General features: G+C 35.4%; 1 protein-coding gene across 3 annotated transcripts in view; it reads right to left on the minus strand.

The window, feature by feature from the left end:
* Positions 1-16,222, minus strand: part of LOC114458385 (synaptosomal-associated protein 25-A-like) — a 160,665-nt gene that overhangs the window by 58,806 nt on the left and 85,637 nt on the right. Inside the window, exon 1 of one of the 3 annotated variants that reach the window (XM_028440767.1) lies at positions 12,427-12,572. The exons of the other annotated variants lie outside the window; for them this stretch is intronic. The gene's annotated coding sequence lies outside the window, so the exon portion shown is untranslated. Of the gene's footprint in view, positions 1-12,426; positions 12,573-16,222 lie in introns of those variants that run through there. 3 annotated transcript variants of the gene reach the window in all.

Here is a 16,222-nt window from a genome sequence, read left to right on the forward strand (position 1 = left end):
CACATTTTATACGCTTTGGATCACATCTGGCCCAACAGAGCATCCGATTTGGCCTGCAGGAGAAAGTGAAAACATGATCATTGTGTACCGTAAATTACCAAATAATTCAGTTATACCTGTAAATTGTTGTTGAAAGAACTTTTTCCAAAATCCATGCTATTTTTCGGAAATTATTACACAAAATCTCCCCAAATTAAATAAAAATTGGTCAAAAAATAAATAAAGTAAAAGGACATTTAAGTATCTGTCACTTATTGCTTAGATATTGTTGATGCCCCATACTTTATGTCTGATTTATAACTGGAAGTGCAAACTTGGGCACATTAATGTTAAAATTATTTGTTTTCCTGCCTTTAAACCTGCAGGATGACCACTTGTGATCAAACTGGTCCGTATTTGGCCCTTGAACTAAAATTAGTTTGACACCCCTGCTTTATGATTTACAAAACCGGTATGTTACACTGAAATCACGCAAGATTTTGTCGCAAGAGTAACATTAGTTACATTGCAAGACCATCGGCCACCCTTTTAACAGGAAAAATACCATGGAAACGAAGTTATGGGCAATTTTCGGTGACCAAAATTAGGGCTGGGCAATATGGACCAAAACGCAATATTTCACTGACACATTTATTAACAAACAGTTGCACAAAATGTGCCACTTTTGCCTTTTTCTCCTATAAGGGACAGCACGTGTGAGTGAGTTCTGTAATGTGGCTTGTTTAGGGGAATATTGGGCAGATATCGGTATTGGTCAATATCTGTATCGTACCAGAAGTTAAAAAGCTGTACACCTTTGTCAAAACCCACTTCACAAGAGGAACATAACATTGCATGGATGGATAATGCGACACATACTTTAATTGAAACTGCAAATGAGTAGATACAGCATACACTAATAATTACTAAAGCATCTGTATGAAAAAAACCAAAACTATTCAATAAAAATATGAAATAAAATTAAGTATTAAATAAGGTTCTTTTGTATAGAGACCAGAGGGCTTCAGTCATAAATTGTAAAACAAAAAAACTCCAGTTAATGTCATTGATGGATTGACTGTTCTCCTGTGTCTGTGCAGGTTGTCTTTGGATCCTGTATGATATAAAATGTTTAAACGGCTCATTCTACACTCTACCTATAACTTTAAAATGTGTCCAAACTTTGCTCTGTTTTCTCACTCATTTCCCTCATCTTTCCACCATGTAGTCCCAGAATATTTTGCTCTTCTGCCTCTCTGGTTAAGTTAGAGCAAAACCACTTCTGCATGTGTGACATCATGCCAAAACATGTCTACTTGCTCATGTTCCTTCTGTCCAAGACAAATATTTAGGTGTACTTGATAAAATAAAGCAAGGATATTGTGATAATATCCCTCCTTATCCCACACCTTTCCTTTCAAAAGGAATGAAAGTCAAATCAATAAATAAAACCTTAGTAAACTAATTCCTCCAGTTTTCATGGTTAATAAAGGTCACTGTAATAATGTGAAGAGAACAAGCTGGTTTCCTGGCCACAGCAACACCCGCTGTGACAATATGGCCTCAACAAAATAAAACATTCCCTATGGAGAGAAGGACACACTGAAAAATCTGCTGCGGAAATTAACTGTGGAAATGTAGAGGAGTGGCCTCCATCACAGCAAGTGACCTGTTTTGTTGTACAAGAGATTCTTCGTTAAAAATGCAGTCAATACCAGATTGATTTTAATGGTTACACTTCAAGGTGATACCGAGCAGGAAAAGGAACTGCAGGCAGAACAGGAGGTGGATTATTAGGCAGTGAATGCAAAAACAGCAACATTTAGGATGCCAGGCTCTGTTTTTTTAACACTTCTAAGCAGGAATTTTACAGTTGGCTCAGATTATAACATATCTTTGAACTAACAGGCGAGATGTGCAGATTTACCAGAGAAGGAGAGAAACAGAAGTGTACGCATCAAATATGCATTGAAAGCTGTTTTAGCTCCTTATGGGGCGTCTGCAACCATCGCTAGCATTCACCACTATTACTAACACATTTCACCGTTGGGGTCAATCTGACCCCAAACATATTTGACTCCAGAAAATGATTTTCAGAAAATTGTTGACCAATATTTTGTGTCAGGCACTTTGTTAATTTTTTGAATGCATAAATAAGCCCTTGATAATAAAACCTTGACATGTTATCTAGTACCACCATTATTATTAATTAATTAATTATTTATCCAAATCTCCTTAAATGTACTAACATTATTGACCACAATAGTATGAACCGTATTGGTTATGGTGATGATGTGAACTTTCCTGCAGCACCACCAAATTGTCCTTATTTTAACCTGTGTGTTTGTGTGCGGTGGGTTTGTAAGGGGTGGATGTTTTATTTATTTTTTATTTTTAACTGCATTTTATTGTATGAAGAGTGTTTAAAAAAAAAATTTAAAAAAAAAAGTAAAGATTAATTTGATTTGATTTGATCAGGTAAAAAAATTTTTCTAATTTTGGGTACAACATTCATGACTTTCACAGAATGAAGAATATTTTTAATACCCCACAGCGAGGAAAATATCAGTTCTACTTTATCATGTACCAACTAGGGATGCACCGAATATTCTGGCACTGAATATATTCGTCCGAATATTACAAAAAAAGGAACATTTGGCCTTCGGTTTACTGAGTTAAAAGCAAGGCTGAATAGTAGCGTGTGATGCAATCAACAACGTGCAGTGATTTTGAGTTGAAAAAGTGTGTGCGCATTGCTGCCGGAGCACAGCAGCAGCTCCTCCTTTTCACACACAAACACAACCAGACTCTCTCCTTTCTTAGTGCTCTCCATCGTCCGTCACTGCGTAAAAGTTGGAAACCGTCCAATTCCACAACCGAGTCCGTTGTTAGCGCCGTGAGCCACGAATCCGTAAACATCTCCAACGTTTCCTCCTTACACTTCACTGGGTCTCACTGCATAGACTGGTGTAGCATTAGCACGGAGTGCTAACAGCTGATGTGTGTAAACAATGGGTCAGTGGCTCCAAGCAGTGACTCCCAACATGATCGGCAGCAGAAAAAGTAGTGCAGTTTGTATTTACATATATGGCAATAAAGTATAATACATATTCTATATTAAACCGCAGTGTTTGTTTTAGCTGTTAGATAGTTGGAGAGGGAGGAGCTCACATTCTTGGAGGCGTGTTAGGTGACGTCAGCTGCCAACGTAGGTAAAATCCAACTCACCCGTTTAAAGCTGACTTTTTACTAAATGTGGAATAACAAAGGAGGGAGGAAACAGAACTTTTTCAACTCTGTCCCTCTGAATGAGGCTAAAGGGATGTATATCACTGTAGCAAAACCATTAGAAAGTGATTTTTTCATCATACCTCCCCTTTAATGCACTTAACCTTTTTTTTAAATGCATGTTTTGTTTTATTTGAAGGCCTAATATACTGTAAATGAAAAATTTTGTTGTGCTTTTTTTTGAAAAGCAAAGGCTACTGGAATATTTTTAAAATGTCATAATATTCAATAAACATTTAGTTTCTTTAAAAAACATGTCTAAAAATGTATTCAGGCTATTTATGCACAATCTAAAAAAATAGTGAAAAACCGCATTCGATATTATATTATATTATTCGGTATTCGGCCAAGCGTTTATATTTTATTCGGCTTCGGATTCAGCGTCAAATTTTCATTTCGGGGCATCCCTAGTATCAACTCAAAAGTATCAACTCTGCACCTGCAAAGTTTTACACAGCTAAAACGCTTAGGGTCAAATTGACCCCAGAGGAACACCATTGCGTGCAATATGCGTTCAGCCGATTGAAAAAAAATATCATGATGCTTTTATTCTTAATCAATTGCACCACTCAAATTAGGAAAAGTCACAAAATGTGAAACCAAAAAAAGTCAACGAAATAAACATGGAATGGGGTCAAAATGACCCTAAGAAAAATAGGAGGGTTAACTTTTATCAAATATACAGTTTACAGGGTTGGGGTCAATTATAATTACAATTGCGTAATTGATAATTAATTACAGTTATGATGTCATCACAGTTGAAATCATAATTGAAAAAAATCTGTTGCTGTTTAATCATAATTGAATTGTAATTGAGTTCAGATAATTGACTTAGAAATTGACAGAAATTACATTTATCTAATTAAATTGATGAAAATGTTACAGTTCTATGGCTTATACATATGTTGACATGTGATTACAGAATCTCTCCTGGTTCTGGTCACACTGCCCTAAGCAGGCCAGATACCATCGTACACTGATAAACCCTGTGTCCGCATCTGACCAGCAACCCTAAACCTCAACTCCGTCTCATTCCATTCAGAAGTGCCACAACATACGTAGTTAACAATTCTTAAATTATGTTTCACGTCATCTTTTGCCACTACCTGCCAGTTCTCTTGAGAATCATTTTATTATTTTAAAATATATATATAAATCTTGTGTTATACTGACAGAAATAGGCTCAGACTCCCACACCAAGAACATTAATACCAATATAGGGCCCTATAAAATCCACGTTAACGGAATTGTGGACGGAATCACTGAATCGACTAATGAAAACGTTTAAAAGTAGAAATTGACAGAATCGGGATAAACTGCCATCACCGCGAGGCACATAATGTTTTTTATTTTCCTGAAAAACCTTGACTGAATCAACACAACCTTACCTTAACAGTGGAAAGATACGTTTTATGGTGTTATTTATTAAGGGTAAATAATTGTGATTAATTGTGGTGGAACTTTATTAATTGTGAACGGAATTGTAATTGATTTCAGAGGGAAAATAATAATTTAATAAGTAAAATAAGTTATTTTAAACGCAGGGTAGGTATATTTCAAAAACTAGAATGATTTTGAATGTAGCATCTACCAAGTGGGCTCGTGCACGCGAGGGGTCGAGAACGAGCAGGGAGACAGGGAGACATGATTGGTTAAAAAAAAAAAGAAGTCTTTTTTCATTGGTCAAAGTTATTAAAGATTTACAGCTGCTACAGATGACAGATTTTCTTTGTTCCTTTTTCAGAGCTTAATTTCTGGCAGGACATAAAGACAATTTCAATCAAAAACTTAAAAAGTGTATCTGGAGGAAATTACCTACCATACCTTTAATTGTAATTAGAAAAAAATGCAGGTCAACGTAATCGTAATTGGGTCATAATTAAGCATGGATGAATGAAGGCGTAATTGTATTTTAAAAATGGAAATGACCCCAAGCCTCACAGTATATGTTTAAAATAGGCCTGGACCATAAAAAGATAATGATATATATCATGATAAAGATGTCATCAATATCAATAGAAAATATGAGCGACAGAATGTTCGATACTTTTACTGAACTCTGTTGGAAAAAAATGGCAACAACTCCGTCATCAAAACACAAAGAGCCACTGATTTGCTTATGGTGAGATTTAACATGTCATGTGAAATAAAGGTTAGCATAAAACTAATGTCGCTATTCATCCGTCCCAACTTGTGAAATGCAATATTTTCATTATAAAAAAAAAGGCCAAAATTGCCCCATAATATTTTCTTAATGTAATACCCTGCTGTTTGTTTCACGTCAGAGATGTTAGTTCTACCTCAGGTGTACACTGATTTATTATTTACAAAATGCGTTGCACATTTTCTTTGGTTAAGTATTTAGTTATAGTGTGTATATTTTCTACATTGAACAGTTTATTTTTATTTTTTTTCCATAGTTTTGTGACCTTTTTCTCTTTTAAAGATTACGTTTAAAATAAAAGTATTTATATTTGGCCTTTTTTCTTCTGGTTCTTATTTTGAATAGATTAAAAAAAAAAAAAAGAAACAATAATTATCAATATCGACTGAAATGAAACACTTATATTGTGATACATTTTTCAGGGATATTGCCCAGCCCTAGTTTAAAATGTAAAGAATGGAGATGATGACCAGCAGGAAAACATTTGGGACATCTAGGAGATTCAAAGCAATCATCTGTGGCCTGTAGGAGATAATCACTGTAAAGCCCCACTGTCCCATTCACTGAGGATAAAACCCACTGGATTAAACTGTAGTCCTGCACACACACACTCACGCGCACACACACACACACACACACACACACACACACACACAACGCTTACATAACACATGAACCACGCTGCCTCTTGCTCTTATTCAACTTTCCCATTACATGCTGTCGTCTCTTTTACGTCGGCATCCTTTCTCTCTTCAGCTCACTCTAGCAAACACGTAATGTGAAACGCACAAAAGTAACTTACGCACAGACAAACAGATGAATACAGACGCACACATCAAGAGGAACACGCTCACACCACCCCCACTTTACAACAGTTTTTTTCTCTCCGCTCTCGTCCTTCATCCTCACATTCAAATGGACACCTGTCAACCTGCTGCTCTGTACACGCTGTTCATTCCAACACATTGACACATGGACTGTGATGATGACAGTGCATATAGAGCTGTAGCCTGTAGCCAAGTTTTGATAGTTAACAATAAAATCCTCCACATTGGACACAGGCATTTATTTCTCTGTTGCGTGCAATGATACTTTAATGCTGACTTGGGGGAAACAGGAATCCGATTACTTCAGATCTGCTCTGTCATCCCGATCAATACACATGGATCATGTCACCGTGAAGATGTGAGATGTGTTGAGAACGGATGCAGTTTGGAACAGAACCTTCTAAACGTCACAAAAACAAGATGGCGTTTGCTGGTGACAAAGTGATTATTAGTACTGCATTATTTATCTGAGAGCGCCAGGAGAATAGTGTGAAAATAACAACAACAGCTCACTATGAAAAAGCACATCTAAAACACGTAATGGGTGATTTAGTTTGATGTATTTTTGTTTATTTCTAACTTTCTAAGATTTAGAAAAGCTCACTTGCACAGTTTTTTAAAGGGTATCTGTACTAGTCATGTATATAACATAAAATGTGTTTAAACACAAATTCATGCAAGCTTCGGTATTCATCAATCGTGACGTGAGCATAAGCCAGGATCAGATCTCACGTCAGGTCTGAGCTCGTGTACGATAATCTGAGTGTGTGGATTTGTGATGCTGCAGCAAAATCTGACTGAGTCTGAAAATGAAATATTAAACAAGACTCAGCTGTAATTTAAGCATAAGCAAACACATTCAGGACATATCTAAATGGATTGTTAAAACGAATTAAGCAAAAAAAAATTCTTAAAAAGCCCATGTTATTACCAATACCACTTTTTTGCTGCTGCTATGCTCTGTAATGGAGAATAAGGTCCTATTTCCTACATACAGCACATCACTGTGGACTGTATGGAGGAAACAGGACCTCATTCATGCTTTTAAATGTAAAAAGATCCTTAAACTTTTACAAATGCACTGCAATAATCAGTAATGCAATGAATTATAGGTGAAATTGGCTGAAGGCATAATAAACACAGAAGGGACAACATTTATTCATTTTAAGGCTTTTTTAAGGGTCTCGATCGTTAATTTATTTTAATGTGATATTTGTTGCTTCAAGCGTGCAGACTGATGTAAACGATATGTCCGTGCTTCTCTCCAGGATCTCTGTTGGGAAGTTGCTCGCAGCGCACACAGGGGGGCAGACTGCACCTGCTCGGTAGCCGACTCTGTTCCACAGAGCTTTTAAATAAGCTCTTTTGTCCCATTTTCACACGTTCAGAAAGCAAGTATTTGTTTTGCTATGTGAGGATGCCAATTCCAAAACAGGAGGGCGTAACATGTTAATGATGATCGAATTCAGCCGCCAGATTTATCAACACCTGATCATTTGTACGCTGGGATTGATAAGATACGAACGTTTTATAAATCACATGTTGGTCCACTCTGATTTGCACTCGTTTTCAAGCAAGGTTGTTAAATGAGGGCTAATATGTGCACTTTTTTTTTTTTAAAACCTGACATTCAAAATACCTTTTTGCAAAAAAAATCATACCTTAAAATACAATCCATTGAAAGCAGCCATTTTCAGTCAGATGTGGCGTGAAGTTGATCTGATTTCTGTGATTTTCTTTTTTATTTACATTTTTGTAGTGATGTTCTTTAACTGTTATTGTGAGCTCTTGTTGCACATCAGAGCAGCCACGGCTGGCAGTCGGCTGCACTGTTTACATACAAGACACAACTGAGATTACGCTGTACGACACCAGAGAGTAGAAGGGAGAGTAATCTTAGACAAGTCAAGGAGGACATTGGGGTGGGAAAGTAAGTAAGTAACTCTTTCATTTGTTTAACTACCTTTCAAACTTCAATTTGAACAGTCCTCTCTCTCTTTCATTCCCTTTTATTTCATATTTTTGCATGATTTTAAATGAATAAGATAACCTGGCTGACTTTTATTCCAAGTCACTCGATTAAACCATTACTATTATATATGATCTTTAAAAAGAGCTTGCAGTTAAAATTAATTACAGGTGATCTTGAAGGTAATGTAATTATTTTTCCATCTTAATTAATTTAGCTTATCCTGTCTCCCTAAAGTGCTCCTGATTCATATGACCTATTGGAATTTTTGAACTAATTCTTCTTGATAGACAGGTAGAAAAACATCTCACACCAACCAATTCATCCATAATCAATAGAGATTTTTTTAACAATAGTTTCCTTTTGATTTTTTAACATTATGTTTTCGTCTGATTGGCCAGTTTCCACAAACCAATCCTTAACAGTAGCTGGTTTCATCAAAAATCTATAAGATCTTCAGTTGTTTTTCAAAAAAATGGTTTGAAAAATTTTAAATAAAGCCTCATAGGGAAATATAGTGTCTTCTCAATATAGACAGTGCATTACATACCTTTTAATGTTTAGGTTTTAGACCATATTTTGAAATTATTATAGTTTTCAAGGCCTTAGTGAATGTGAACACACAATTTGATCACTTCAGTGTGATGTAGCAAGTGCACTAACACCTTGGATTGTTGAAAAAGGTCATATTTTTCACAGACTATTAGCAAATCTGATCTCTCGGCTCAAACTCAAAGGGTATGCATGCAGAAAAAAATGCAATGTGGCATCTTTTTTAGATGATCACACTGAAATTCAATCAGTATAACAGCCGAGAACTACCAGACGCAGGCAGTTGAGGAGAATGAAAATGAATGAAAGTAAAATAAACATGGAGTGCTTGTCTGCATGCATTCCTGGGAAGAGGGTGGAGGAGCAGGCGTGGAGATGATGACCGGAGTGAAAGCGGGAACACATCAGGACACTCATGATTTGAACACCCCTGATTTGTTCACGATGTTTAAGCTGAGACTCAAAAAATGGGACAAAAAATAAAAGACATCTATGTATCATCTAGGCTCCAGTTCAATGTGCACGGCAAAATCACCAACCTCAGCCAAAGAAAAGTTAAATACAAGACTCTAGGACACAGGTGTCAAACTCAAAGCCCAGGGGACAAATCCGGACATTTTTAGCATCCAATTTGGCCTGCAGCAGCAGAAAGCAAAAAAGTCAGAAAAACCATGAATAATTGTGTAAATAACCAACTAATTAGTTTGTAGACATCTCAGCTAAATATCTCCAAATTAATACAGAAACTCCACAATATTAGTGAGGCTCACAGTTTCCTCATGCTTATATCACATGATGGCAGTCATTTTTTTTAGCTCAAATTGTTAAAAGAATTCCTAATTTTTCCCAAATCCTGCAATTTCCTTCAAAGAATTTCACAAACTTTTCCCCAAATTACATAAAAAAAGGTTCACAAAATCTAATAAATTGAAATATGTGTTACTTGTTGCTTTGATATTATCAGTGCCGTACATATGTTATAATATATTTATACATGGCATTGCAAACTAGAGCACAATAATGTTAATAATAGCCTTCAGTGGGCGCTACCTTTGTGTTAGAATAGTCTCAAATCCTTGTTGTTTTCCTGTTGCTCTCACTTTCTCCCATCTGGGTCTTTCCATGTCATTTCAACACATTTTCAGGACATCCCACGCATTTCAATCTAAAAAGATTCTGAATTTTTTACCAATTGTTTTCGGAATTTTTCAATAAACACCGTACATTTTAGTTTGATTGGAAAGATAGTTTTTGAGAAGTGGCCAATTTAGTAAGGGGGGCGTGTCGGTTTTTGTGCATCCTTATTTTTCTTCCATTTTCAGCTTCAAATATCTCAGGATTCACACTAAATAGGAAACTGATATTTGGTATAGTAATACAGCTCCACCTACTCTCTCAGAATATACAACAAGATCTGCTATACATCCTATCTAGTGGACATGCCAGCCCATCAAAATTGGAAAGAAGTTTTTGACCTTCGGTAAACAACTTTGTATATGCCTCAGCTCCCTATAATTTTATCAGCTTTGTCCATATTGTTTATGTTACTAATGAATAACTAATAAACAATAAATGACACAGAGGAAAGCTACAATAGCCTCATGTAAAGGATTTTCCATATTTGCGAGTGATGAAGTAACCAAAAGTTGGGTTCCAAAATAAAAATGAATAAGTCACATAAAAAAAAGAAATTATATCCTAAGAAAGAGTCATGTTTATGCAATAAATTACAACAGAGATCAGATTTTTCTTACATTCCCAAATGCTGTTATAGGCCAATAGAAATAGTTTTAAAAAAAAGAGTTTTTTTTGGATTTCAAGAGCGTGTCACCCAAGAACCAATGCATATATGTGACTAATTATTAGTGATGTGAACAGTCTATGTACATACTGTAGCTTTAAGCTGATCAAACTACAGGGAGCTGAGGAGGCATATACTAAGTTGTTTGCTGAAGACCCAAACATGGTTTCAGACCCAAACCCCAAATTTTTTCCCCAAATTTGAGGGGCTGGCATGTCCACCAGATAGGATGTATAGCAGATATTTTTATATATTCTGAGAAAGTAGATGGAGCTGTATTACTATACTTATGTGATGTAGTTCTTGTGACATATTGGAAGCTGAAAATGAAAGAAAAATACGGACGCGTGGAAATCAACACATATCTCAAAAAGTATGAATCCGATCTAACTAAAAATCTACAGTGTGCCTATATAATCACAGAACAATTGATAAAATTTTCAGAATGTTTTGAGACGGAAGTCTGTGAGCCATTTGCTGAAATGACATGGAATGACCCCTCTGTGTTTTGATGTATGGGAGTGGCCTAAAGCTGGAGGCGGAGCTACACACATGAAACCTGTGGCCTGACTGAAGCCACGCCCATTAAAACCCTGAATTTTAGTCCCCTCACCACCAGACTATTCTGTTCTTCCACATGTCAGAGATATGTTTTCACGTCAAAAATCTTTTTTTTTTACGTCTTAGACAAAGTCAAACTGTTAGGATTAAGAATGCTTGTGTAATTTATAACCCGTATGCTTATGATAACATCTACTGAAATCGGTATATAGTTTAAAAATAATACCCTTGGTCTCATTATGACTGTGTCTGTGTGACATGCAAGGATCCAGAACGTTATTATACATCCAATTAAATAATACTAAATCTACCTGTTTGATCATGGTTCCAAACAACACATGGCTGCCAAGCAAAGACAAAACACACTCTCACGGGTTGATCTGCTTAAGCCAGGCCTGAGCTCTTCATCCTCACTGACATTAACACGGATGGACACCAGGGACAGGAAACACTGAGCGCTAACACCCTGCGTTTAACTGTTAAAACATTAAAACTAATAGACAAGAAGTAGAGCTGGAATTCAGCCTTCAGAAGGAGTGAATGTGTGTGTAACTGTGCTTGGATCAGTTCACAGAAACAGTGGAAATCTTAAAGAAACCCCAATGGCAATCATGATAAAAGTGCTCCCTAGAATAATAATAATAATAATAATAATAATAATAATAATAATAATACACTGAGTCTGAATGTAATTGTGAACCAGACACATGCCTTCATTTTGTAATAATTAGAATTAAACATACAATTCCAAGTGTGGAACTACTTTTCGTCTTTCCTGTCTTGCCCTACTTCAACTAGCTCTATTTAGACTATTTATTTTGCTTTTTAAAGAAAAGAAACCACTAAACAAACTGTCAAAAAGAGGGATTTGATACGTTTATGTGATTAAAAGTGAGTTTTTTAGCGCTAACGCTGTATTATAAAAGTGTTTATAGTTTGTAGTACTGTGACACGGTGCTGAGAGAGTGAACTGTCCGCGGTGCTGAAAACCCTCCGCCTTTCAAAGCCACACAACTTTGCTGCTCGGACGAACTAGTGCAGCTTTAATAAAGCGTTTTTACAAACATTGAAAACTAACAAAAGCTCAGAAAATGAGTCTCTACATCGTGTACTTTTCCTTTTCTCTACACACCAACAACACACACTTGTTCTTTCTAAAAATAGTCGCAAATGAAGCTTAAAGTGGGAAACATGAACCCGACACAGAAACACGGTCTGTTTTATGAAGAATTCCAACTTTTCTCATCGTCTTCTAAACGTAAAATTCACACTAAATAATCTGTACCTGCGTTGCTCCTCCTCTCCTCTTTGTTGTTGTTGTTGTTGTTGTCTTCGGGTTTGTTCACTGTGGAAAAATGTCTGTCCGCTCCGTTAACAGGTTTGTTCCCGGTGACACACATACACGCACGCACGCACGCACCCACCCATCAAGCTACATCTGTGTACCTTTACACTTCCGTTCAGTATTTTACACAATAAAACCACCGCACCAGATTTAAAACTCCCAGACCTCAAAACTGTCCAAATGATTTATTATAAAGCATGAAAAGGTGCACTACCAAAAATGTTACAGGAAATATGCTTTAAGAGGGAAACTACATTTCAAGATGCAAAAGAACAACAATGAAAAGGATGAGTATAACAATCGCAGGGGTAAAATGATGGAACTCCCTAAAGGATTTTTTTACATTCTCTTGTTCTACATCAAATGTTTTTAATATTTGTTAAATACATATATTTGTTTTACTCGTTCTTGTTTCAAATCACCTGTTTTTATTACTTATTAAATGTTTTTTTTATTATTATTATTTGTTGTCGTTCTACCTCACATTTGTTGATTTCAGTAAATGTTCTTTTTATAAAAATTGAGACGTGTACTATTTGTTATCATCATTGTGTCATTTTTATGATTAAGGGAGCAAAAGTAGTATTGGCTCCAAATATTGGGCAACAATTTCACCTCGGACAGAAATTACATATAATATGTATGTAATGGTATAAAATACTCAGTAATCATAATAAAAGATATATATTGTGATAGAGAATCATATTAATTTACACACTATATTTTGTATTTAAAAAGTTATTGATGAAATTTGTGAAGTAAATATTAAATAGTATATTATTAATATTATGGCTGATTAGTTAAACAATTAAGTGTGATTGTTATGCTTTTTTGTTTTTCTAAAGACTGCCGAAAACACAACTATTATCGAATAAATATTTACGACCTATATTTATGTTTATTAGTGGATTTATTGATTTAACTTTCTGTAGTTTTAAAGAATCTTTTCTCATACATTTTCATTGAAATGTAAGGGTATTTTATACATTTAGCTTTTAATTTGAAGCTTGAATAACTACACTTCCTTCCTGATGATTCTCGTGAAATGGCCGCGCCCCGTGACGTCAGAGGATCAAACGGTATTGAGTTGGAGCCGCTCAGCGGAGCAACAGAGACGCTGCCAGACTGACCGTCAAACTAAACCGGTGTTTTTCAACCGTGGGGTCGGGACCTCATGTGGGGTCGCCTGAAATGTCTAATAGTTCATTTTTCAATTATTTTCATATTAAAACAATCTGTATTCTGTACTTGAATTTGAATACATGTAGTTCAAATTGTGTATATATATATATATATATATATATATATATATATATATATATATACAGTGTATATAGTAATACAGTAAAGCAAACGTGACCAAATACTAATTATATGGAAAAATAATTTATTTAAGGTCACCAGAAATTCTTGATATCAAAATGGAGTGACGATTTAAATAAGATTGGGAACCACTAAACTACCTGTCTGTGCACACAGATTTACTGTTATATATTTCAACACTGGTTACTAACTCCTTCATCATTGCATGTTTCTTTAAAACAGTTAATCAGTGTCTTTCAAATGGAAAATGTCAGATAATTACCAGTGTGGTCATATCCATTATATTTCAGTTCATCTCACTGTGATGCTATTAACTTGAGCAGGACTGAAAAATTCTAGATGTAAAATTACATGTTTTCCCAGCTAAGAGCAATTATTAGCAGAGGTATATAAAGTACCTGGAAAAAAGAGAAAAAAAAACTAAGTAAAAGGACAAATACAACAACTGAAAATTACTTTGGTAAAAGTGAAAGTCCCCCATTAGAAAATGACTTGGGTAAAAGTCTTAAAACGCCTCACGTTACATTTAAGTATGTTGTAGAAAACAAAAAAACACAAGTAAAAGTACAACAAAAGAAAGTGAAGTATGTTAAGCATAAATAGAATCTGCACGCAAACCTGAAGTTGTTCTTTTCATGCTCTCGGACATGCTCATATCAGATCAATTGTTGTCATATTTTTATTTGTAACGAGTTGGCAAAAATCAAAGTAATGAAGTAAAAGTAAATTTTTAACTATAAAATGTAGCAGAGTAAAAGTGCTGATTAAAAAATCTTGTTAAGTACAAATCATGTAAAAAAAAAAAAGAAATTTACTTTGTTACAAAACACCTCTGATTACAAGTGTTATGTGAATCAACAAAATATAAACATGGTGAAGCAGCTTTTAGTTGTTATACTGCAAAGACGTGTAACAAACTGCAGCAGAGCTGAAGTCAGCATCACATGAGAGCTTTTCTTTTTCGACTGCTTATGACTGAGAGAGCGATTCATAATCATTTTACTGTTGGTTTCAAACTTAGTTTTAGTTTTTATTGTGTGTTTTCTGTTGCTCTTTTTGATCATGTAAAACATATTGGATTGCCTTGTGTATATGAATGCTCTATACTGGTGGCCCTCAGTCTAATATTCCACAAAAATATCCCAAAAAAGACTGTAATTCAAGAAGTTGGAAGGGAAGTGAATCCCAACATAACACACAAAGTACACAAAACCACACACAAAAAAAAAGCACAAACTGAATCATGAAACATAAAATGACAACAAAAAAAGACACAACAACCACTTAAACAAACAAAATGATTACAAAAACACACAAAGCAACAACATGTTAAAGAATAGCTCCAAAGACACGCAAAGTGTTAACAATATTACACAAAATGACAAGAAATTACAGAAAACAACAACAATTCAGAACGTGACCCCACAAACACACAAATCAACAACAAAAAATGAAGAAAATGACAGAAAAAACACAAAATGACAAGAACACAAAATTAACAAAAACACACAAAATGATGACTCCAACAACTCTAAAAACACACAAATCGCCTAAAAACTGACCAACACCAAAAAAAAAAGCAAAACCCTTTTCCCCCTCTCTGAATGGTCATTATTCTAAATATTAACATGAATATTGATCATGTGGCCCTTGGATCAGATACAATCATGTTTGTGGCCCCCACTGTGATAAGAGTTGCCTATCCCTGCTCTATACTAATTAAGGTACCATGCCATCTTCATTTCGTTCTTCCCTCATTTTTGAGAGGCAGATGTGCTTTTCTCAGCTTATGATCACATGTGAGCATGTTACCGTTACTTCCTACGTGCAGTCAGCAGATATATGAGAGTCCCACAGGGAGGGTAAACGGCTGAAGGGAGACAGAGAGGACCTCCATCCAGCTTGTATCTCGCCTCAACATGTCATCAATCCACATATCATTGAGCATTCTGCTTCACTTATCTGTGACTTTATACCAACAGAAATAAATATGCTGCTCTCATGTCTCTGAAGGACTCAACAATGTCAAATCAAGATCCTGCTAAAAATGGTGAATGCAAAAAGAGAGATATAAGAAGAAAACCTATAAATACTGTATGCATGATATGAATCTGCCATCTGGAAAATATCCTTTAAAACTGGGGTGTCAAACTCATTTTAATTCAGGGGCCAAATACAGACAGTTTAATATCAAGTGGGTTGCAGATTATATATGCAGTAAAATGAGTCATTTTATCATTCATGTGCCCAAGTTTGCACTTCCACTTATAATAGTATTTTAGGAATGTAAGGCACCGACAATATCCAAGCAATAAGTGACACATTTCAGTCCCTACAGGGTCTTAAATTTTCATTGGTTTTGTGACCAATTTTTATTTAATGTTGGGGAATAATTTATAGAAAATTGTAGGAT

Source organism: Gouania willdenowi, chromosome 3 (genome assembly GCF_900634775.1).
Source record: "Gouania willdenowi chromosome 3, fGouWil2.1, whole genome shotgun sequence".
NCBI lineage: Eukaryota > Metazoa > Chordata > Actinopteri > Blenniiformes > Gobiesocidae > Gouania > Gouania willdenowi.